At 45.2% G+C, this 23,096-nt stretch overlaps 2 protein-coding genes across 9 annotated transcripts in view; both read left to right on the top strand.

Moving 5' to 3' along the window:
* LOC122789416 overlaps window positions 1–23,096 on the top strand; it is a 1,105,687-nt gene that overhangs the window by 527,051 nt on the left and 555,540 nt on the right. The gene's annotated exons all lie outside the window — the stretch shown is intronic.
* The window catches only part of NONO (non-POU domain containing octamer binding), a 677,532-nt gene that overhangs the window by 410,936 nt on the left and 243,500 nt on the right, over window positions 1–23,096 (top strand). The window contains exon 12 of one of the 7 annotated variants that reach the window (XM_044056851.1): window positions 4,355–4,368. The exons of the other annotated variants lie outside the window; for them this stretch is intronic. The gene's annotated coding sequence lies outside the window, so the exon portion shown is untranslated. Of the gene's footprint in view, window positions 1–4,354; window positions 4,369–23,096 lie in introns of those variants that run through there. 7 annotated transcript variants of the gene reach the window in all.

Below are 23,096 nucleotides of genomic sequence, written 5' to 3'. Positions count from 1 at the left end.
TACAATCAAATGTCGAGCGGATTTAGCCCGACATTATTTAGGCAGAAAATTTAACTATAGCATGTCGTCGGAGCAACCGACATCAGCAATGACTAAAAAACGCAAGGATAAGGACAGGCAACCAAGGCCAAGATCAGATACCGAGGCCGCATGGCCTGCTGCTGGTTCTCCGGTTTTCAGCGAGGTGCCTACGCAGCGCCTGACTACTGCTGATTTAGAAATTGACTGCCTCCCAGACCGAATCAGCTGGGCCTCAGGAGCCGGTTCCATCTCGCCCCTCGGACGCCAACCCTGGCGGTGATCCGGAGATTTTGGACAGGCCTTCGGTTTCTGAAGGTGTCTTCAAACCAACAGATATCTCTAAGTCTTATGCTAAACTTAAACCCCCTTTAAAAGTTAGGAAACCGGGTCCACAGCCGCGCCCCCCCCCCCCCCCCCCCAGGCCCCTATGCCTAAAAAACAAATGCTTAAGATAGCTGAGGATTTAATTACCCTTATCAGGGGTTCCCAACTCCCTCCTGACGAAAGGCCTAGACTGGAGGAAGATTATCCTTCCTCTGACCAAGCATCCATTTCCTCCGTTAACTGAGGACCAGGATTATTCCTTCCCTCCTTATGAAGACTCAGATGCTGAAGAGTCCATTCCCTCTGTCTCTCCCCCTGAAGACTACTCTTTTGGGGAACCTTTACACACCATGAGGGAACACTTACACTGGGAAGGCCAAGATTACTCTGACTCTTAAGAAAAGACTCCGTGAGTTTCTTCTACAGCATAGACCCCTTGCAATTCCTTCAGTTTTAGACATTTTGGATGATGTTTACTTCGAATCTAGTCTAAACACAGACACCTTACCTCCTGCACCAGCTAAACCAGACGGATACTACCGCGTTCCTGATTCTCATAAGTTTCTATATAAAAGCCCTGTTGCAGACCCCAAAACCATTTCCCAGGGACCCAAAGGGGTTAAGGCCTCTACTGCTAAAAATCCACTACCTTCTGAAAGATTCCAGAGCATTAGAAATATGGGGGTAGAAAGTGTATACGTCTGCCACTTTGGCCATGAGAGCCTTAAACTGCCAATTCCACGTGCTAAAATACCAGCAGTACTTGATTATTTTTATTTAACATTTGTTGACCGGGAAAGTCCGACTAGGTTCCACAGAGCCTGTTTTCAGCGGAGGCCCGGGGAGAAATGCTCCAGATGCATGTCTTTGGAATGTGGGAGGAAACCCACGCGAATACAGGGAGAACATGCAAACTCCACACAAGGCACCCCAGCCGAGAATCGAACCGGAGAACCTCTTGCTGTGAGGCGACAACGGTAAGCGCTGCACCACTGTGCCACCCTAGTTAAAGCAGAAAATGATCCCTCAGACCAACCTGATTTCAAAGAGATGCAGAATTTGCTGCATGCAGCAGAACAGATGGGAAAGCATACCTTAGTGTGGTTTTGATTCATTGGAAGCCTCATGTAGAGCAGCTGTCAAGGATCTGTAATTCGTAGACATGCTTGGCTAAGAGCAAGCCTTACCAGAACATGTCAAAGCAAAGTTATTGGATGTTCCATTGCAGAAAGATGTTTGGTGTCAAAGCAGAGGAATTCTTAAAATGGAAGTAAAGGCAAAATCTATGCAGACAGTTGAAGATTTTTTACAGGTACAACCTCCTCGTTTCAGCAGAAACTGGCCATCAAAAAACTGGTCCTTTCCTGCGTCAGACCCCAAAGGGGTAGGTGCAGAGGCCAGCCACAAGGTTCTTTCAGGCCTTGACAATGGCATACAACAACTCTGAGGTGGAGACGAAAGATCTCAACCTTTCAGGAAACAAACACGATGACTTCCCTCTTCGCTTGCCAAGCAAAATTGCCCTGGCAGCACCTTTGGGAGGAAGGCTGGCTGGCTGGCTCTATTTCCACAAAATTGGCGTGTCAACAAAGGACAAATGGGTTCTGGATATTACCCAAGGCTACAGATTTCATTTTCACACTTTATCACGGATAAAAGGCATGCCAAATCTGCCTCCAAACCAATGGGCAGAGGCACAAATGCAAATTTCAGCTCTCATGGATATGAAAGCAATTCAAAAGGTACCTACAAAGGAGCAAGGTCAAGGTTTTTACTCAAGACTATTTCTATTACCAAGAAAGGACAAAGCCTGGAGACCCATTTTAGACTTCTCGATTCTAAACACATACCTGGAGGTACCCAAATTCAAAATGCTCGCACTACAGCAGCTTCTTCCCATGCTGGGCAAGGAGTTTTGGCTGGTAACATTGGACCTCAGAGGCATACCTGCATGTCCCTATCAGACAAGATTGCAGAAGATGCCTCAGATGTTTGGCAGGTACAACACATTATCAGTTCTTTGCATTGCCCTTTGGCGTATCTACTGCACCCAGAGTATTTGCGAAATGCCTGGCATCAGTAATTGCATACTGCAGACTAATGCAAATTTATCCATATCTGGACTGCCTGATCCAAGCGGACAGCAAGGCCATTCTATTACAGCATCTGGCATTTGTAACTAAGCTGCTAAGTTGCCTAGGGTACACAGTAAACAAAAATGTCTAAGCTAATACCCTCACAAGACGTAATATTCCTGGGTGCCAGCTTAAATACAATGACCCAGATGGCTTCTCACACCAGACAAACAGCTGACTCAATACTTCAAAAAGATGGCCACACCCAGCTCACTGCAAGGAAAATCCTGCAGGCTTTGGGGTTTATGGCATCCTGCATTCAACTAGTTCCACAGCAAAGCTGCATATGAGGAAATTACAATGGTACCTGAAAAGTGTATGGTCTCAACACAGGCACAGCCTCGAAACAAGTAAAACTTTCATTCCCTGCCTTCAAAAAGAGTTCCTATGGTGGGCTCAAGCATGTCGAATAAACAAGGGTCTTCCCTTTGTCTTGCCTCCAGCAAACCAAGCTCTGGCAACAGATTCTTCAGACTACGACACATCAACCAAAAGGAGATGTTAGCTGTGCAAAATGCACTGACAGCCTTCAAGGACCTCTTGCATCCAGGACAACTAAGGACAAACAACACCACAGTTATGTGGTAAATAAACACAGGGAGGAACACACTCCAACCCTTTATGCAGACAGGCAATGACCTTGTGGAACACAACTGCAAGCACAATTCCTGCCAGGAAAGGAAAACATATTGACAGACGAATTAAGCAGAAATATGCAGATCCTCACCAGTGGAGACTACACCCACAAGTATTTTCAATGATAACTCAAAGGTGGGGGCGCCCACACATAGATCTATTTGCCTCCCCCAACAATTGCCAACTAAAAGTTTGCACAAGGACCGATCATTTCCTAACCTGGAAAGTGGACGCCCTATCATTCAGTTGGACAGCACTGACAGTCTATGCCTTCCCACCACTACCTCTATTGACCAAGGTATTACTGAAAGTCGGATCAGAGAGACCACAAATGATCCTCATTGCTCCGGACTGGCCACGTCAGCACTGGTACCCATTACTAAGGAACTTGACTCACAGCCCTCCATGGATCTTACCTCAATTCCCACTTCTGTTGACTCAGCAAAACTCTCAGATCCTTCAGTCAGCTCAGGACTTTAAATTTAGCTGCATGGAGAATACCTTGAATTGTCAATAAACACTTTTCTCAAAGGATGTCCTGAATGTCATTTTGGAGGCCAGGAGGCCCAGCACCAGAAAAACTTACTTAGACAAATGGAAAAGATTTTGTGCATGGAACCATGCTAAAGGCCAAAATCTTGGGGTACCAAACATTCCTCAAATACTGCAATACTTAACTGAGATGCTACACACGGGCCTTTCTCATCCATTAAGATCCATGCTTCAGCCATTTCAGCTCAATATAATACGGATCCTCCCATATTCTCACACCCTTTACTAAAGCAGTTTCTCTGAGGGGCTAAGAATAAGACCCCTCAAACCCTCCCAATGCCAGCTTGGGACTTCAACTTCGTTTTAGAAAAATTAACATTGCCTTCTTTCGAACCAGCCTTCTCAGCAGAACTACAATACTCGTCATGGAAAACAGCTCTGTTGCTGGCTATCACCTCAGCACGCAGGGTCTCAGAACTACAGGCACTCATGGCAGTGGAACCTTTCATCATTTTCCATCAGGTAGAGTCTCTCTACGAACTAACCCTACCTTTATGCCAAAGGTAGTATCCAGTGTGGCTTTGAATCAGACCATTCATTTACCCACCTTTTATCCAAACCCCCAGAATAAAGGAGAAAAACTCCTTCACGCTTTGGCTAGTCACAGACAGCTACGTTACCATTTGGATAAGAAAGACCTTCAGAAAAACTGACCAACTCTGTTTCCTATGCTGCAGGTTCACAAGGGAAGGCTATTTCAAAACTGACCATCTCCAAATGGATAGCACATTGTATCCGCTTTTGCTACTCGCACCATGGGAAAGCAGTGCCTGTTAATATTAGGTCCCATTCTACCAGGGCTACAGCAACCTCAGCAGCCTTTCTCAGGGGTGTTCCAACCAAGGACATTCTGGAGGCAGCTACTTGGAGTTCGGTGCACACACCTTTACCAAGCACTACCACCTTCCATTATACTCAAATCGGAGCTGGTTTTGCCACTGCAGTTCTGCAGGGCATCCTAGCTTCGCCTAACCCAGTTTAGTACCAGCCACCCCATCCATAGCTTTGGGATTCAACCCAAGTGTGATGACTGCAGCAGTATAACACGAGGAACATAGTTTTGTACCTACCATTAATGTAGATGTTCGAGTGTATATACTGCTGCAGTCCAGGTTACCGTCCCACCATCCCCTCTACATTTTATTTTTATTTTACATTTGTTGACCGGGTTAGTCTAGCTGGATAAATGTCCATTTTCAGTAGAGGCCCGGGGAGAAAAGCTCCACTTTAAACTAGTTAACATCAGGCTAGTGCCAAAACAAGATAAATACATTGATGTAGCTAAGGTGAACATGCTTGCAGAATTATTTCATCAACTTCAGTTATACAGAAATAAAGAAGATACAGAAATTGAGAAATGAGTTGAAAAAGCGTAAAATACAGTGATTATTACCAAGGGAAAGAGCTTCAACGTTAGTAAGTTGGGTAGGATGTGCTTTTCAAAAGATACAAAAGGGTTATAAAATGTGTATAATACAGGGAAGTAGGAGAAATTGGGGAGGATAAGTATAAGAGGAAGAAAACTTAATCATAATGAAAGAAAAGTAAAAGTGCAGGGTGGAAAGTACACTGAGAAGGTAGTGTAGTAAGGAGAAATACTCCGTGATTGCATGCTGGGAAATAGGATGTAAGGGAGGGAAGCAGGGGTAAAAATGCTAATGCTGCAATACTGTGGGTGAAGGAGGAGGTCTGTTAAGTACGTGTAAGGTGGGGGGTTAGTCAGGGTTAGTACAGGGACATAGCCATTGTGTTTTTAGTAGAGTTTTTAGTTTTTTTAAAGAGTGTTAATGATGAAAGATGTAAGTTTAGTGGGAAGCTTGTTCCAGATCTTCCCCACTGTATTTGAGAAGTGAATCGCCTGCCCTGTTGTAGGATTTCTGGGTGGTAACGAGTTTATTTGCTGAGCGAAGGTTAGTGAGGCTTGTGTAGGGGGAGATGAGGCTACTGAGAATAGGAGTATTACTAGGCTGGTGTAGAATTTTATGGATAATGGAGAGCTGTTGAAAGTTTAGTTGGTTATTTAGTTCAAGCCATCCTAGAAGTTTTAGGTTTAGACAGTGATGTGTTCTGAAGGAGGACCCAGTAGCAAACCTGGCAATATTGTTGTAAGTAGACAACTTGTTTAGGTTACTTTTGGAAAGATTAGTATAAATTGGAGAGGCATAAGAGTGTGGAGATTAGATGCGTCTGGGCAGTAGTAGTTCTGGCTTCTGGGGTGAGAGGATTTTATCCTGTATAAGGATCCAGGTTTTCTCCCTTGACAGTTTTGATGGTGGCATTGATACGAGTGTCAAAGTTCAGGTTGTGGTCAGTACCCCCAAGAGTTTTGTAGTTGGGTCAGGAGCTATGATTGTACCATCGATGGATGTAGTAGAGAAGTCTAATGGGGTGGATTTAATAGTTGGAGTAAATAGCAATAGTTTGGTTTTTTGGCATTGAGGAGGAGGTGGTGTTTGAACCAGTTTTCAACTTGGTTGAATACTGTTTGGGTGATGGTTTGGAGTTCAGATGAAGTTTTAGCATTACAAATCAAAGTGGACTCATCTGCATATTGAATGCTAGTAGGTACAGGTAAATTAGTAGAAAGGTCGTTAATGACTAGGGAGAAGAGTAGAGGTCCTAGGATGGAGCCCTGAGGGACACCAAGGGTAACAGGGAGATGTTTGAATAGGTTATTATCCCAAAGGACAGCCTGCTGTTTGTGCATATAGGATTTGAACCAGAGTAATGCTTGTGTCAAGTGAGTGAGTTTAGTATGTTAAGTCGTATTTGACCATTTCAAAAGCCTTAGAGGTCAATGAAAAGAGCAGCGGAGAGCATGTTACGGTGTTTATTGATGCAGTCTGTAAAATAGAGCAGTGGTGGTACTGTGGAATGGTCTAAAACTATGTTGACAGACTGCTAAAGGTTGTGTTGGAGAATGTGGTTGAGAGTGTTGGTGGATACATTTTTCCATTATTTTGGCTAGTGGGGATAGTAGGGCTATGGGTCGAAAGTTGGAGAGTTCCGCTGAGTTGCCGCCTTTGTGAAGTGGGATTATGCGAGAGATTTTCCATAGTGAAGGAATGGAGTTTTCAGTTATGGTTCTATTGATAAGAATAGAGAGGGTAGGCAAGAGCGTTATCTGCAATTTGTAGGTATTCAGGTGGTAGGTGATCGGCTGAGGGTGTACAAGGTTTGAGCTTATGAAGGTGAGTATAGATGAGGTTTGTAGGAATAGGTTTAAAGTGAAAGGTAGGTGGTGAGGTAGATGTTCATCTCACATTGCTGCAGTCCTTACACTTGGGGTAGTCCGCTGTCCTCGGTCGGCCCGAATATCGAAGTATTAGGCTGACGTCGGTCAAGGCGCTTAAGACTGACATCAGGACGTCAGGGTACAAATGCGCATGACCGACATATCCTCAGTCTTTTTTGCCGCATGGTCCGATGCAGAAGCAGCGTTGCAAGTGCCGTTCAGCGTTCTGAAATTTTTCGAATCCGGAGTTTCAGACCGAGTCAAAGTTGGCTAAGTACCCTGTTGGGGAACATTTTAGTTTTTTCTTGCCTCAGTGGTTTACCGGATGTCAGAAAAAGTGAATAACTGTATTTCTTGTGGGGAAACGGATACCGCATAGAGATTATCATACTTTGTGTATTCCTTGTTTGGGGCCTGAGCACGACGTTGTTGGGTGTCGCTTTTGTGCTAGGTTCAATAAGCGCACTATTAAGCGAAGGTTAGATTGTGCCAGGTTGGTCTTTGGGAAGCGGTGCAATTATAAGATGCCGTCGGATGCTCCGACGCCCGCTTCAACGAAGAAGCGCAAAGACAAAGCAGCTAAACCCAGGCAAGAAGAGTCGTCCGTACCGGACGCCGGTTCTTTAGAGGCGTCAGTGGAACCGGTGGTTCCGCCGGAGGCTTCTCTGTGGAGTCCCAGGGGGAGACTTTGTTATTGCAGGATGTGGCCTCTCAGGAGGCAAGTCAGGCTGAAGGGGCTTCTCAGGTTACTGTACTCCCCTCCCTTCCTAAGGTGGTTAGGCCCTCTCCTTCTGTTTCTAAGGCTTCTCCCAGAGGCAGGCCAGGTTTAGCTTCTGTTGGTGTCACTCCTAGTTCTACAGGATCTGTGCCAAAGAAGCACATGCTTAAAATGGCAGAAGATTTAATTACTTTGATTAGAGGTTCTTTGCCCCCTCCAGATAAGAGGCCTAGGGTGGAACCAGAGTTGGGGAGTTTTGAGCAGGCTTCAGATGTTTCAGAGTCTTCGGCTGAAGACTTGCAGGAGTACTCTCCTTATTCTGATTCTGATGCAGATGATTCAACTCCTTCTGCTTCTCCTCCAGAGGATTTTTCTTTTTCAGAGACCCTTCATTCCATGAGGGAACATTTTAAGTGGGAAGGTCAGGGTTTCTCTGATTCCAGGAAAAGGCTTAGGGAATTTTTGCTTTTACCCCAGCATAGGCCTTTGGCTATACCTCCTGTTCTGGATGTTGTGGAAGATGTGTTTGCAGAGGCTTCACTTAATCCTGATTCTTTGCCTCCTGCTCCTGTTAAACCGGATAGGTATTACAGGGTGCCTGAGGCTCATAAATATCTTTATAAGAGTCCTAGGGCGGACCCAGAAACTGTTGGTCAGGGACCTAAGGGTGTCAAGGCCTCTGTTGTAAAAAATCCGGTTCCTCCAGATAGAGGCCAGAGCTTTGGATAGATGGGGAAAGAAAGTCTATACTTCCACCTTAGCTATGAGGGCTTTGAATTGCCAGTTTCACGTGTTGAAATATCAAAACTATCATCTTTCTCAACTGAAGTCTAAGGTAGATGCTCTGGCGGAAGGCATTGAGTGTAAAGAATTACAAGATTTAGTACATGTTTCTGAACAGGTGGGTAAGCATTCTTTACAATGTGGTTTTGATGCTGTACAGGCCTCGTCTAGGGTGGCTGCCACTGGGTCAGTTCTTCGCAGGCACGCCTGGCTGAGGGATCAGAATTTATCTGAACATGTTAAGACAAGGATTTTGGATGCTCCTTTGCAGTCTGATGTGTTGTTTGGTTCACCTGTGGAGTCAGTCTTGAAGAAAATGGAGGACAAGGCTAAGTCTATGCAGACTGTTAAAGATTTTTTGCAAGTTCAGCCTCCGAAGTTTAGTAGGAATTGGCCTGCTAAGGGGTGGACGTACCCTTCTTATGATTCACAGTCTAGGGGTAGATCTAGACGTGGTAGGGGCAGAGCTCAGAGCTCCTTCAGACCTAGAACAGGGAGTTCTCCTGCACATTCTTCGGGTGAGGGCAGGGGCCAGTCCTTTCGTAAACAGGCCCAATGACCTACCTTTTCAGCTGCCAGATCCTTCTTGCATGGCAGCACCTTTGGGAGGAAGGTTGGCACTCAAGGAAAATTGGAGTTTGATTACCCAAGACAGATGGGTATTAGATATCATACACCGAGGTTACAGGTTTTATTTCCATACCTTGCCTCCTTTCAAAGGCATGCCGGACGTTCCTCCTCAGCAAAGACTAGAGGCTCACAAACAAATTTCTCTGTTACTCCAATTAGGGGCCATACAACCGGTCCCTCTGCCAGAAGTGGGCCTAGGATTTTATTCTCTCCTGTTCCTAGTACCAAAGAAGGGGAACACGTGGAAACCAATTCTGGATTTATCTATCCTCAACACTTACCTGGACATTCCCAAGTTCAAAATGTTGACGTTACAACAGCTTTTACCTCTGCTGGGCAAAGATCACTGTATGGTGACTCTGGATCTCAATGAGGCTTACCTTCATGTTCCTATCAGGCCAAGTTGCAGGAAGTATCTGCGTTTTCGAGCTGGGACTTCTCATTATCAGTTCTCTGCATTGCCCTTTGGCTTATCTACTGCGCCCAGAGTGTTCACGAAGGTTCTGGCTCCAGTGATAGCTTTCTTCAGGCTAAGAGGAATACAGATCTATCCTTATTTGGACGATTGCCTGATTCTGGCCCAAGGAAAGGACTAACTTCATTTGCAATATGTGATAGCAGTGCTAAGATGCCTGGGGTATTCTGTGAACGAAATAAAGTCCAGTCTAGTACCCTCTCAGGACATGTGCTTTCTGGGTGTGAGACTGAATACAGCATCCCAGATGGCCTTTTTGACCCCGGACAAACAAAAGAATCTTTCTCTTTACTTCCATCAATTGTCTCATCAGTCCAGGCTGACTGCAAAGACAGTCCTTCAAGCCTTGGGGTTCATGGCATCTTGTATTCTGGTGCTTCCCAATGCCAAACTGCATATGAGGAAGCTGCAATGGTATCTCAAAAATGTATGGACACAGCACTGCCAAGATATGGACACTGTCATTCAGATAATACGTTGCATTCAAAAGGAATTTTTGTGGTGGGCTCGGGAATGTCACCTAAACAAGGGACTCTGTGACCCGGCCAGAGGCGAGTCAGATTCTAACGACAGATGCCTCAGACAAAGCTTGGGGAGCTCATCTAAATTTAAAGTGGGTACAAGACACGTGGCCTGCCAGACTTCAACATCTACATATCAACTTGAAGGAGATGTTAGCAGTCCAATTTGCATTAATAGCTTTCAAGGATTTACTTCTCCCAGGGCAGGTGTTGGTTCTAACAGACAACACAACTGTCATGTGGTACATCAACAAGCAAGGGGGAACACATTCTTATCCTCTCTGCAGACAAGCAATGATTTTGTGGGAGACTGCTCTCAGTTTACAGCTAAATCTTCAGGCAAGGTTTCTGCCGGGAGCACAGAACTCCTTAGCAGATGTGTTGAGCAGACAAATTATGGATCCCCACGAGTGGAAATTGGATCCTCATGTGTTTCAGAAATTGACAGTGTTATGGGGAACTCCAGACATAGATCTGTTCGCTTCTCCACTAAACTACCAGCTGCCAAAGTTTTGCACAAAAAGGTTTCATCCCACAGCTTGGAAAGTGGATGCTCTTTCATTCAATTGGAGCAATCTTCATGTGTATGCCTTTCCACCTCTGCCTCTCCTCCCAAAGGTACTCCTGAAGGTCAGACAGGACAAGCCAAAGATGATTTTAATAGCTCCAGATTGGCCTCTACAGCACTGGTACCCATTACTGAGAAGTCTGGTACAGGAGCCTCCATGGCCTTTGCCTTCGATTCCACACCTGCTGTCTCAGGAGAACAGTCATTTACTCAATGTCAAACTTCACTCTCTTCACCTAACAGCCTGGCATATTCTGTTTTAAACCCTGGAGGGTCTCCGCTTCCACAGCAAGTTTTGAATGTTATTTTGGAGGCCAGAAGGCCTAGTACAAGGAAAGTGTACGCAGATAAATGGAAGAGATTTTTATTTTGGAGTACAGCAAAGGAATTTGATGTTTCTAAGCCTAATTTAAGTGTGGCTCTTCAGTATCTTACTGAGTTACTGGACAAAGGTTTGTCCTTCTCTTCTATTAAGGTTCATGCTGCAGCAATTTCTGCTCACTATGACTGTAACCCACCATTGTTTTCTCATCCTTTAAGCAATTCCTTAGAATATAAGACCCCCACGTAGAGCTCCTACTCCTGCTTGGGATCTCAATTTTGTGTTGGAGAAACTCACTCTACAACCTTTTGAGCCTGCAGCTACTGCCGAATTGAAATATTTATCATGGAAGACTGCTTTTTTGTTGGCCATTACCTCTGCGAGAAGGGTTTCTGAATTACAGGCCCTTATGGCGGTTGAGCCTTTCTTAATTTTCCATAAGGATAGGGTATCTTTGCGTACTAACCCTTCCTTTATGCCTAAAGTGGTTTCTAGTGTGGCTTTAAACCAAACTATTCATTTGCCTACTTTTTATGCAAACCCCCAAAATAAAGGGGAAAAGATTTTGCACACTTTGGATATACACAGGCAGTTGCGATATTATTTGAGCAGAACTAAAGGGTTCAGGCACTCAGCAGTTATTTGTTTCATTTGCTTTGGGTTCTCAGGGCAAGCCTGTGTCAAAACAAACTATTTCTAAGTGGATTGGGTTTTGTATTGCTTTCTGTTATTCCCATCATGGTAAGGAGATTCCAGCTGGGATTAGGCCTCATTCCACTAGGGCTACTGCCACTTCTATAGCCTTTTTAAGGGGGGTGGCAACTAAAGATATTTTGGAGGCAGCTACTTGGAGTTCAGTGCATACTTTCTCTAAGCATTACCACCTTCCACTTTACTCTAAATCTAGGGCTGGTTTTGCCACTGCAATTTTACAGGGCATTTTGGCAGCTCCTACTGCTTTATAGTTTTGCCATCCTCCCTTACCTCTGCTTTGGGATTCTACCCAAGTGTAAGGACTGCAGCAATGTGAGATGAAGAACATAGTACAGTTTTGTACCTACCATAAATGTAGATGTTCGAAGATCCACATTGCCGCAGTCCAATTTACCCTCCCTCCTTCCCCTCTGTAGTTAGAGGCGGTTGTGTGGTTTGGGTTGTACATATTGTGAATGTTGTATATATTGTACATAGGGTTAGTACTAGGGTGGTTGGTTGTTCTTTGCTGTCTTTTGGTTTTGACCTTTCTTTTTAGGGTCTTCTGACATCTGGGGCAAGATAAGACTGAGGATATGACGTCGGTCGTGCGCATTTGTACCCTGACGTCCTGATGTCAGTCTTAAGCGCCTTGACCGACGTCAGCCTAATACTTTGATATTTGGGCCGACCGAGGACAGCGGACTACCCCAAGTGTAAGGACTGCAGCAATGTGGATCTTCGAACATCTACATTTATGGTAGGTACAAAACTGTACTTTAGGGAGCATGAGAGGGTAGGATTGAGAGGAGGTAGGGTGTTTAGAGATTGGACAGATGTTCTTCATCTCACATTGCTGCAGTCCTTACTTATGGGGTAGTCCGCTGTCCTCGGTCGGCCCGAAATACCAAAGTATTAGGCTGACGTCGGTCATGGGCGCTCAGATCTGACATCAGAGCGTCAGGGTATAAAAGCGCATGACCGACGTCATATCCTCAAGTCTTTTTTGCCGCATGGTCCGATGCAGAAGCAGCGTTGCAAGTGCCGTTCGGCGTTCTGAAATTTTCGAATTCCGAGTTTCAGACCGAAACCAAGTTGGGCTAAGTACCCCGTTGGGGAATATTTTTGTTTTTTCTTGCCTCAGTTAATTACCGGATGTCAGAAAAAGTGAATAATTGTATTTCTTGTGGGAAACAGATACCGCATAGGGATTATCACTCTCTTTGCATTCCTTGTTTGGGACCGGACCACGACGTAGTCGGGTGTCGGTTTTGTGCTAGGTTTAATAAGTGCACTATAAAAAGGAGGTTAGATTGTGCTAGGTTAGTCTTTGGTAAGCGGTGTAATTATAATATGCCATCGGATCCTCCGACGCCCGCTTCCACGAAGAAGCGCAAAGACAATTCCTTGAGACCTAGACAGGTTGATTCGTCCGTTTCGGATGCCGGTCTTGCAGAAGCTACAGTAGAGCAGGTGGATCCGGCTGAAGTTTCTGTTGAGTCTCAGGGGGAAACTTTGATTTTGCAGGATGTGGCCTCCCAGGAATCAGGTCAGGCTGAAGGGGCCTCTCAAGTTACTGTTCTCCCTTCTATGCCTAAGGTGGTTAGGCCTTCTGCTTCTATTTCTAGCCCTGTTTTGCCTTCCTCTGGTGTCCCTTCAGGTACTTCAGGGTCTGTGCCTAAAAAGCACATGCTTAAAATGACAGAAGATTTGATTACTTTAATTAGAGGTTCTATGCCCCCTCCTGATAAGAGGCCTAGAGTGGAGCCAGAGTTGGAAAGTTTGGATCAGGCCTCAGATGGCTCAGTCTTCTGCTGAAGATATTCTAGATTTTCATCCTTATTCGGATTCTGATGCGGAGGATTCCACTCCTTCTGCTTCTCCTCCAGAGGATTTTTCATTTTCAGAAACTCTGCATTCCATGAGGGAGCATTTTAAGTGGGAAGGACAGGATTTCTCTGATTCACGGAAGAGGCTTAGGGAATTCTTGTTTTTACCACAGCATAGACCCTTGGCTATACCTCCTGTTTTGGATGTTCAAGATGTTTTCTCGGAGGCTTCCCTTAATCCAGATTCTTTGCCTCCTGCGCCAGTTAAACCGGATAGATATTACAGGGTGCCGGAGGCTCATAAATATCTGTATAAGAGTCCTAGGGCGGACCCAGAAACTATTAGTCAGGGGCCTAAGGGTGTTAGAGCCTCTGTTGTAAAGAATCCAGTTCCTCTAGATAAGGAAGCTAGAGCTTTGGATAGATGGGGTAAGAAGGTGTATACCTCTTCTACTTTAGCAATGAGGGCTTTAAATTGCCAGTTTCATATGTTGAAGTATCAGAATTTCCTCCTTTCTCAGCTAAAATCTAAAGTGGATGCTTTGGCAGAGGGTATAGAGTGTAAAGAATTGCAGGATTTAGTACATGTCTCTGAACAGGTGGGTAAGCATTCTTTGCAATGTGGTTTTGATGCTGTACAGGCCTCTTCTAGGGTGGCTGCCACTGGTTCAGTTCTTCGTAGGCACGCCTGGCTTAAGGATCAGAATTTGTCCGAGCATGTTAAAACTAGAATTCTGGATGCCCCTTTACAGTCTGAAGTTTTGTTTGGTCCTCCTGTGGAGTCTGTTTTGAAGAAAATGGAAGACTAGGCTAAGTCTATGCAGACTGTTAAGATTTTTTGCAGGTACAACCTCCAAAGTTTAGTAGGAATTGGCCTACTAAGGGGTGGACCTACCCTTCTTCTGATTCTCAATCTAGGGGTAGGTCTAGACGTGGCAGGGGCAGAGCTCACAGTACATTCAGGCCTAGAACTTGGAGTTCGCCTGCACAATCTGCAGGTGAGGGCAGGGGCCAGTCCTTTCGTAAACAGGCCCAATGACCTGCATTTTCAGCTGCCAGATTCTTCTTGCCTGGCAGCTCCTTTGGGAGGAAAGTTAGCACTCTTCAAGCAAAACTGGCTTTTAGTCACCCAGGACAAATGGGTATTGGACATTATAAACCGAGGCTACAAGTTTATTTCCATACATTGCCTCCTTTCAAAGGCATGCCAGACGTTCCTCCTCGGCAAAGGATAGAGGCTCACAAGCAGATTTCTTTGCTTCTTCGAATAGGAGCTATACAGCCAGTTCCTCTGTCAGAAGTGGGACTAGGATTTTATTCTCGCCTGTTTCTAGTACCAAACACGTGGAGACCAATTTTGGATTTATCTATCCTCAACACTTATCTGGACATTCCAGAGTTCAAAATGCTGACGTTACAACAGCTTTTACCTCTGTTGGGAAAAGATCACTGGATGGTAACTCTGGATCTCAAACAGGCTTATCTTCATGTTCCTATCAGGCCCAGTTGCAGGAGGTACCTGCGTTTTCGGGCTGGAAATTTACATCAGTTCTCTGCATTGCCCTTTGGCTTATCTACTGCGCCCAGAGTGTTCACAAAGGTTCTGGCTCCAGTGATTGCCTTTTTCAGGATAAGAGGAATACAGATTTACCCTTATTTGGACGATTGCCTGATTATTGCACAACACAGACGAATTTCTTCATCTTCAGTATGTGATGGTAGTGTTAAGATGCCTAGGGTATTCTGTGAACGAAACAAAGTCCAGTCTAGTACCCTCTCAGGACATGTGCTTTCTGGGTGTGAGACTGAATACAGCTTCCCAGATGGCCTTTTTGACCCCGGACAAACAAAGAAGCCTTTCTCTTTATTTCCATCAAATGTCTCTACAGTCCAGGCTGACTGCAAGGACAGTCCTTCAAGCCTTGGGGTTGATGGCATCTTGTATTCTGGTGCTTCCCAATGCCAAACTGCATATGAGGAAGCTTCAATGGTATCTCAAAAATGTATGGACACAACACTGCCAAGATCTAGACACTGTCATTCCGATAATACCTTGCATTCAGAATTTTTGTGGTGGGCTCAGGAATGTCACCTAAACAAGGGACTCTCTGACCCGACCAGAGGCGAGTCAGATACTAACGACAGATGCCTCTGACAAGGCTTGGGGAGCACACCTCAATGGAAAATGGGTGCAAGACATGTGGCCTGTCAGACTTCAACATTTGCATATCAACTTGAAGGAGATGTTAGCAGTTCAATTTGCATTGATGGCTTTCAGGGATTTACTTCACCCAGGACAGGTGTTGATTCAAACAGACAACACTACTGTCATATGGTACATCAACAAGCAAGGGGGAACCCATTCGTACCCTCTTTGCAGGCAAGCGATGATCTTGTGGGAGACTGCTCTGTTTACACCTCAATCTTCAGGCAAGGTTTCTACCAGGAGCACAGAACTCCTTAGCAGATGTGTTGAGCAGACAAATTGTGGATCCTCACGAGTGGAAACTGGATCCTCATGTGTTTCAAAAGTTGACAGTGTTATGGGGGACTCAAGACATAGATCTGCTCGCTTCTCCACTAAATTTCCAGTTGCCAAAGTTTTGCACAAAAATGTTTCATCCCACAGCTTGGAAGGTGGACGCTCTATCATTCAGTTGGAGCAATCTTCATGTCTATGCCTTTCCACCTCTGCCTCTCATTCCCAAGGTACTCCTGAAGGCCAGAATAGACAAGCCATCCATGATTCTGATAGCGCCGGATTGGCCTCGACAGCACTGGTACCCACTACTGAGGAGTTTAGTACGGGAGCCTCCATGGCCTCTGCCTTTGATTCCGCATCTTTTGTCTCAGGAGGGCAATCACTTCCTCAATGTCAAGATTCAGTCTCTACATCTCACAGCTTGGCATATTCTGTTTTAGACCCTGGAGGGTCTCAGCTTCCACAACAAGTTTTGAATGTTATTTTGGAGGCCAGAAGGCCTAGTACAAGGAAAGTTTACGCAGATAAATGGAGGAGATTTTTTCTTTGGAGCAAAGCGAAGGACTTTGATGTTTCCAAGCCTGATTTAAGTGCTTCTCTTCAATATCTTACTGAGTTATTGGACAAGGGTTTGTCTTTCTCGATAAAGGTTCATGCTGCAGCCATTTCGGCTCACTATGACTGTGACCCTCCTTTATTTTCCCATCCTTTGTTTAAGCAATTTCTTAGAGGGGCAAAGAACATAAGACCCCCACGTAGAGCTCCTACTCCTGCTTGGGATCTCAATTTTGTGTTGGAAAAACTTACTCTACAACCTTTTGAGCCTGCAGCTACTGCAGAGTTAAGTATTTATCATGGAAGACTGCTTTTTTGTTGGCCATTACCTCTGCAAGAAGGGTTTCTGAATTACAGGCCCTTATGGCAGTGGAACCTTTCCTGATTTTTCATAAGGATAGGGTATCTTTGCGTACTAATCCTTCCTTTATGCCTAAAGTGGTTTCTAGTGTGGCCTTGAACCAAACTATTCATTTGCCTACTTTTTATGCAAACCCCCAAAATAAAGGGGAGAAGATTTTGCATACTTTGGATATTCAGACAGTTACGTTATTTGAGCAGAACCAAGGGGTTCAGGCAGTCTCAGCAGTTGTTTGTTTCTTTTGCTTTGGGTTCTCAGGGGAAACCTGTTTCAAAACGAACTATTTCTAAATGGATTGGGTTTTGTATTTCTTTCTGTTATTCCCATCATGGTAAGGAGGTTCCGGCTGGAATCAGACCTCATTCCACTAGAGCTTCTGCCACTTCTACTGCCTTTCTAAGGGGGGTAGCTACAAAAGATATTTTGGAAGCAGCCACTTGGAGTTCAGTACATACTTTTTCCAAGCATTACCACCTTCCTCTTTATTCTAAGTCTAGGGCTGGATTTGCCTCTGCAATATTACAGGGCATTTTAGCAGCCCCTAATGCTTTATGATTTTGCCATCCTCCCTTTACCTCTGCTTTGGGATTCTACCCATAAGTAAGGACTGCAGCAATGTGAGATGAAGAACATAGTACAGTTTTGTACCTACCATAAATGTAGATGTTCGAAGATCCACATTGCTGCAGTCCAATTTACCCTCCCTCCTTCCCCTCTGTAGTTTGGCATGGTAATATGGTTTTGGTGATGGTTGTTGTTGGGCATGTTTTTGGGAGGTATCCTGTTTTTGGGCTGTGGCCTTTCTTTTTAGGGCCTTCTGACATCTGGGGCAAGAAAAGACTGAGGATATGACGTCGGTCATGCGCTTTTATACCCTGGCACTCTGTCAGATCTGAGCGCCCATGACCGACGTCAGCCTAATACTTTGGTATTCGGGCCGACCGAGGACAGTGGACTACCCCATAAGTAAGGACTGCAGCAATGTGGATCTTCGAACATCTACATTTATGGTAGGTACAAAACTGTACTTTTCAGTAAAGGTGTTGAAAGCATCAGCTGTCTTGTTTGGAGAGTTTTGGAGAGACCAAATGGAGTGGGGGGTTTAGAGTGGCCCAGATGTAACAGTTTGCTTGACCAAAAGCTTTGGGGTTTATTATGGTGTTTTTGTTGGAGTTTGAAGAAATGTTTTTTTTTATCGTAAAGTATACATCTTTTGGTGGCATTTCTTAGTTGTCTAAAGTGCTGCTGATCAATTGGGTCTTTAGTGTTTCTCCATTTGGACCAAATTTTTTTTCTTTGACAGATTTGTTGTCTGGTTTCTTTAGTAAGCCATGGGGCTGCTTTGCATCTAGTTCTAATGGAGCAAGAGGGGGCATGGAATTCAGGAATTTGGAGTTAAAATGGGATACTGCTTCATCAATTGGTAGGTGCCTTAAGGGAGACCAGTCACAGGCTTGAAGTTCAGTTTGAAAATTGGCTGGATTAAAATTTTTTCTGTTACGGGTGATTTTAAAGGTATGGTGATTAGAAGTAAAGGATCTTTGTCTAGATAAGTAGGTTAGTGAGTGGTCACTAATATCAGGAAGGACACCTACATACCAGGGTGTTGGTTATAACTCCTTGTACATCAATTGGATGCATGTCTATATGGTGTATTTGCTAACAGCTAGTACTATTGTTTATCTACTAAGGTATTTTTCAATAGTTATTGTATTGCCTTCCTAGTTGGGGGCACCGGACATCTGGGGCAAGAAAAATTGAAGAAAATGGCGTTGGCTGCCTCTTTTATCCCCCTGTCGCACTGACGTCAGGGAAGAAGCGACTACAACAGACGCCGGACCAAGACTTTGGGATTCGGCCGACTGCAGGACCGCCTGACTGCAGGATAACCCAAGTGTGATGACTGCAGCAGTATATACACTTGAACGTCTACATTTATGGTAGGTACAAAACTGTACTTTCCTGCAGACCAGATAGGCAAATGTTGCTATGCCAGGCTTTTCCTGGTACCCGGAAAAGAGGACACCTGGCATCCAATCCTCATCAATTCTAAACACCTTCCTGGTGATTTCAAAATGCTCACCCTCCAGCAGCTTCTTCCTATGCTGTCCAAGGATGCTTGGTTAGCCACCCTAGACCTAAGAGGTTTATCTACACATCCCAGTCAAGGAATTCCAGCAGGAAATTTCTACGTTTCAGAGCAGGATCTATGCACTTTCAGTTGTCTGTGCTTCCCTTTGGCTTATTCACTGCTTTAAGAGTTTTCAGAAAATGCCCGACTCCAGCCATTGCTTTTTGCAGACAAAGGAATATTCAGATTTACTCCTACTTGGACAACTGCCTGATTCAGGTAGGCAGTCAGGTAAAGCTGTTGAAGCACCTGACCTTTTGTAAAGTATCTACTGACCTCCCTGGGGTACACTAAACAAAGGAATCCAAACTAGTACCCCCTCAAATTGTTTTCCTGGGAGCAACTTTGGACACAGCTTCCCAGATGGCATTCCTTACTCCAGAAAAACAAACCTATCTGACAGGCTGCTTCTCTCAACTAGCCACCAGAACCCAGTTATCTGCAAGGAAAATCCTGCAAGCTCTAAGGTTCAAGGCATCCTGCATTTTACTCATTCCATATGCCAGACTGGTATGAGGAAACTTCAGTGGTACCTAAAAAGCCCTTTGTGTCAACACTCTCAGGACCTGGAAGCTATATCTGGCACCCTGTGCCAAGAGATTTTCTTTGGTGGGCAGCAGCATGCAACAACAAGGTCTTCCCTTCTCATAGCCCCTAACCACAGATGCATCAGATTATGCCTGGGGTGCACACCTGGGTGGCAGGTGCATTCAGGGCCATTGGAGCCCAAATCGCATACATCTGCACATCAACCAAAGAGATGCTAGCTGTTCACACTGACAGCTTTCAGACCCCTTCTCTCTTTGGGGCCTCTGCTGTTCAAAACTGACAACACCACAGTGATGTGGTACATCAGCAAGCAGGGAGGAACTTGTTCATACCCTCTTCAGGCTCGCCATGACCCTTTGGCACACTGCTTCAGCCATGCAAATTCACCTGCAACCACATTTCCTGCCAGGCTCCCAAAACTCTGGCAAACAACTTGAGCAGAAACCTCCCAAGACCCACGAGTGGCAGGTAAACCACAGCACCTTCAACCTTGTAACCCAGAAATGGGGCACTCTGAAGGTGGACCTCTTTGCCTCCCAGAACCATCACCAGCTCAGCAAATTTTGCACCAGGGAACCTCTCAAGGCCTGGAAAGTGGATGCCCTATCCTTTCAATAGGTAAACCTCTTGATCTATGCATTGCATTTCCCCCCTACCTCTACTTTCAAGGCTTCTACTCAAGAGGAAAAACCAAGAGCAGTCTTGATTGCCCCAGACTGGCCATGCCGCACTTGTACCCACAGCTGCGCAGTCTCACCCCTGCCACCTTGGCATCCGTCAGATCCCAACTCTTGACCAAGCAGAACAGAGAATTTATGCATCTGTAATTGCAGACACTAAACCTGGCAGCCTGGCGTATTCCCTCCACTTGCCCGTCTAAGCAAACCAGTCCTGGCTGTTGTACATTGGGCCAGACGCCCCAGCACTAGAAAATCCTTATGCTGACAAGTGGAAAAGCTATTGCACTTGGATCCAGGTTAAAGGAGCTGAAACAGCACAGCCCTCTGTACCAGTCATCCTGGATTACCTAGCAGACCTACTACACAGGGGCCTATCCTATTAATTCATGCCTCTACCATCTGTGCTCATTACAACAGAGCCACCTCTTCTCACCCTCAAACAGATCCAAGGTGGGGACAACAATTTAAGGCGCCCCAGAAGAGCTCCTACCACAGCTTGGGCCTTTTTCTTTGTGTTTGAAAAGCTCATACTACCCCCCTTTGAGCCTGCAGCTTCAGTAGAGTTAAAATTCCTCTTGGAAAACAGCCTTGCTTCTGGCCATGACTTCAGCTAGAGTTTCAGAGCTACAAGCACTCGTGGCAGTAGAGCCAGTCATCATTTTTCATGACAGGGTCTCCCCCAGGACTAACTCTTTCATGCCTGAAGTGGTGTCCAGTCCGGCTCTCAACCAGTCTATTTTCCCACCTTTTTCCCTAACCCACAAAACAAAGGATTCTGCATTCTCTAGATGTGCACAGAACTCAAATTCTACCTGGCTAGGACTAAATCTTTTAGGAAACTGACCAATTGCTAGTCGGCTTTGCAGCAGGGGCAGAGGGCAAGGCCATATCCCAATACCCTATCTCCAAATGGATAGCACACTGTTCTTTCGGCTACAAATACCACGGGGAAACCACCCCTTAAGGGTGTCAGGACACATTCCACCAGGGCAACCTCCACCTGTGCAGCTTTTCCCAGAGGGGTCCCCACCAGGGACATTCTGGAGGCTGCAACTTGGGAGTTCTCTGTTCATACCTTTAAGCATTGCCTCCTGCCTACTTTCTCCAAATCCAGGGCAGTCTTTGCAACTGTAGTCTTGCAAGGCATCCTAGCCAGCCCCCAGTCTTGACTGCCTCCACCCTTTTCAGCTTTGGGAATAAAGTGCGATTTCAGCAGTGAGACACCCAACATAGTACAGTTGTGTACATTTACATCAATGTAGATGTTCAAGTGTATTCACTGTTGCAATCCTGTAGGATAGTGTTTCACTGTTGCAGTCATCACATTTGGGATTTTGGGGTTATTTGTCTGCAGGTAGCCCTCAGTTTGCCTGAATACCAGAGTCTCGGGATTTCCGAGTCAGATGCTGTTGCTTCCATGATGCAAGGTTGTCAGGGGTATAAAACAAGCAACTGACGCCATTACACCAGTCTTTCTTGCTGTGCGATGCCCATAGCAGTTGGTAAGGGCCTCCTGAAATTTTCATTTTGAGTTTCAGGCCTGAAGTCCTCAAAGATAAATACCCATTGAGGATCCTTTTTTCTTGCTCTAACCGAGGTCAGAAAAATTGTCTTGCCTGTGGAAAGTAAATGCCTCATTTACATTCTTTGCGTCACTTGTTTAGGCCCAGACCACGACGTCCTCCGCTGTCTGTTTTGTGCCTTGTTCAGCACCCTAACTATTAATTGTCTGAATTTTTGTAGCTAAATTCTTATGCGCTCTATCTCTGTACTCCAAAATGGCTTCGATAAGCCATCAGACTACCGATCTTATGAAAAAAATGCAAGGATAAAGACTGCATAGGTCTAAAACTTAAGCTAGTTGCCAGTCTGCTGGTACTCAGTGAGGTGCTTTCAGTCCCTGATGCCTGCTTCTAAATATTCGCAGGCCTCTACTGAGACCCATTCGGAGTCCAGTATGCCACGAGGTGCTACTTTGACTATGGAACCTGCAGATGTGTATCTTGAATGGGTCCAGAGCTGCTGTGCACGCACCAGCTTTTGGGGATGTATTCAGGTCTTCTGATTTTACATATTGAACAGACTTTATTTCAAACCAAAAATATAAAATTTCTCAGGCCTAGAGTTCGCACTGCACCTACAAAACCAATGACCAAGGCACATTCTCAGGCCCACATACCACAAATAAATGCTTAGAATGTCTGAAGACCACCTTAATTAGGGGAAGTCTGCCTTCCACCTCTGAGACCAAAAACTGATTTTCCTTCGGATTCTTCTGATCAGGAATCTGATAACTCTGAGCCTTCTGACCACCAGGACATACCCTTATCTACCTGTGAGGATTCTGATGCAGAGGATTCCATTCCCTCTGCTTCCCCTCCAGAAGTTTTTTTCTTTTGGTTAAACCCTGTATACCCTTGGAGCATTTCTGTGGGAGACACAAAACTACTCCGTCCAAAAAGACTCAGGGAATTTATAAACTTGCCTCAGCACAGGCCTTTAGCTACCCCTCCTCATCTGGAAATTCTAGAGGTCTTCTTGGAATCCAGCCTTACCCCCGATACTTTGCCTCCAGCTCACAGGAAACCTGACTGGTATTACAAGTACCTGACTCTCACACTTAGGAATCCTACTGTGGATCCAGAGTCCATTTCCCAAGGACCTAAAGGCATTAAGGCTACAACTGTCAAAAATTCTACCCCTTTGGACAGGGATTCTAGGTCTTTAGACAGATGGGGGTAAGAAGGTATACACCTCTACTACTCTGGCCATTAGGGCCTTAACTTGCCAGTTTCATGTGTTAAAGTATCAGCAGCATTATATGGAGCTAATTAAACAGAAAATGATGTTTATTCCTGACTGTGCAGAACAAAAGATCAACAAGAGTTGATGCATT

The sequence above is a fragment of the Protopterus annectens genome, chromosome 14.part0 (assembly GCF_019279795.1).
Source record: "Protopterus annectens isolate FY-2018-M chromosome 14.part0, PAN1.0, whole genome shotgun sequence".
NCBI lineage: Eukaryota > Metazoa > Chordata > Ceratodontiformes > Protopteridae > Protopterus > Protopterus annectens.
This window is presented reverse-complemented; position numbering and strand designations above follow the sequence as displayed.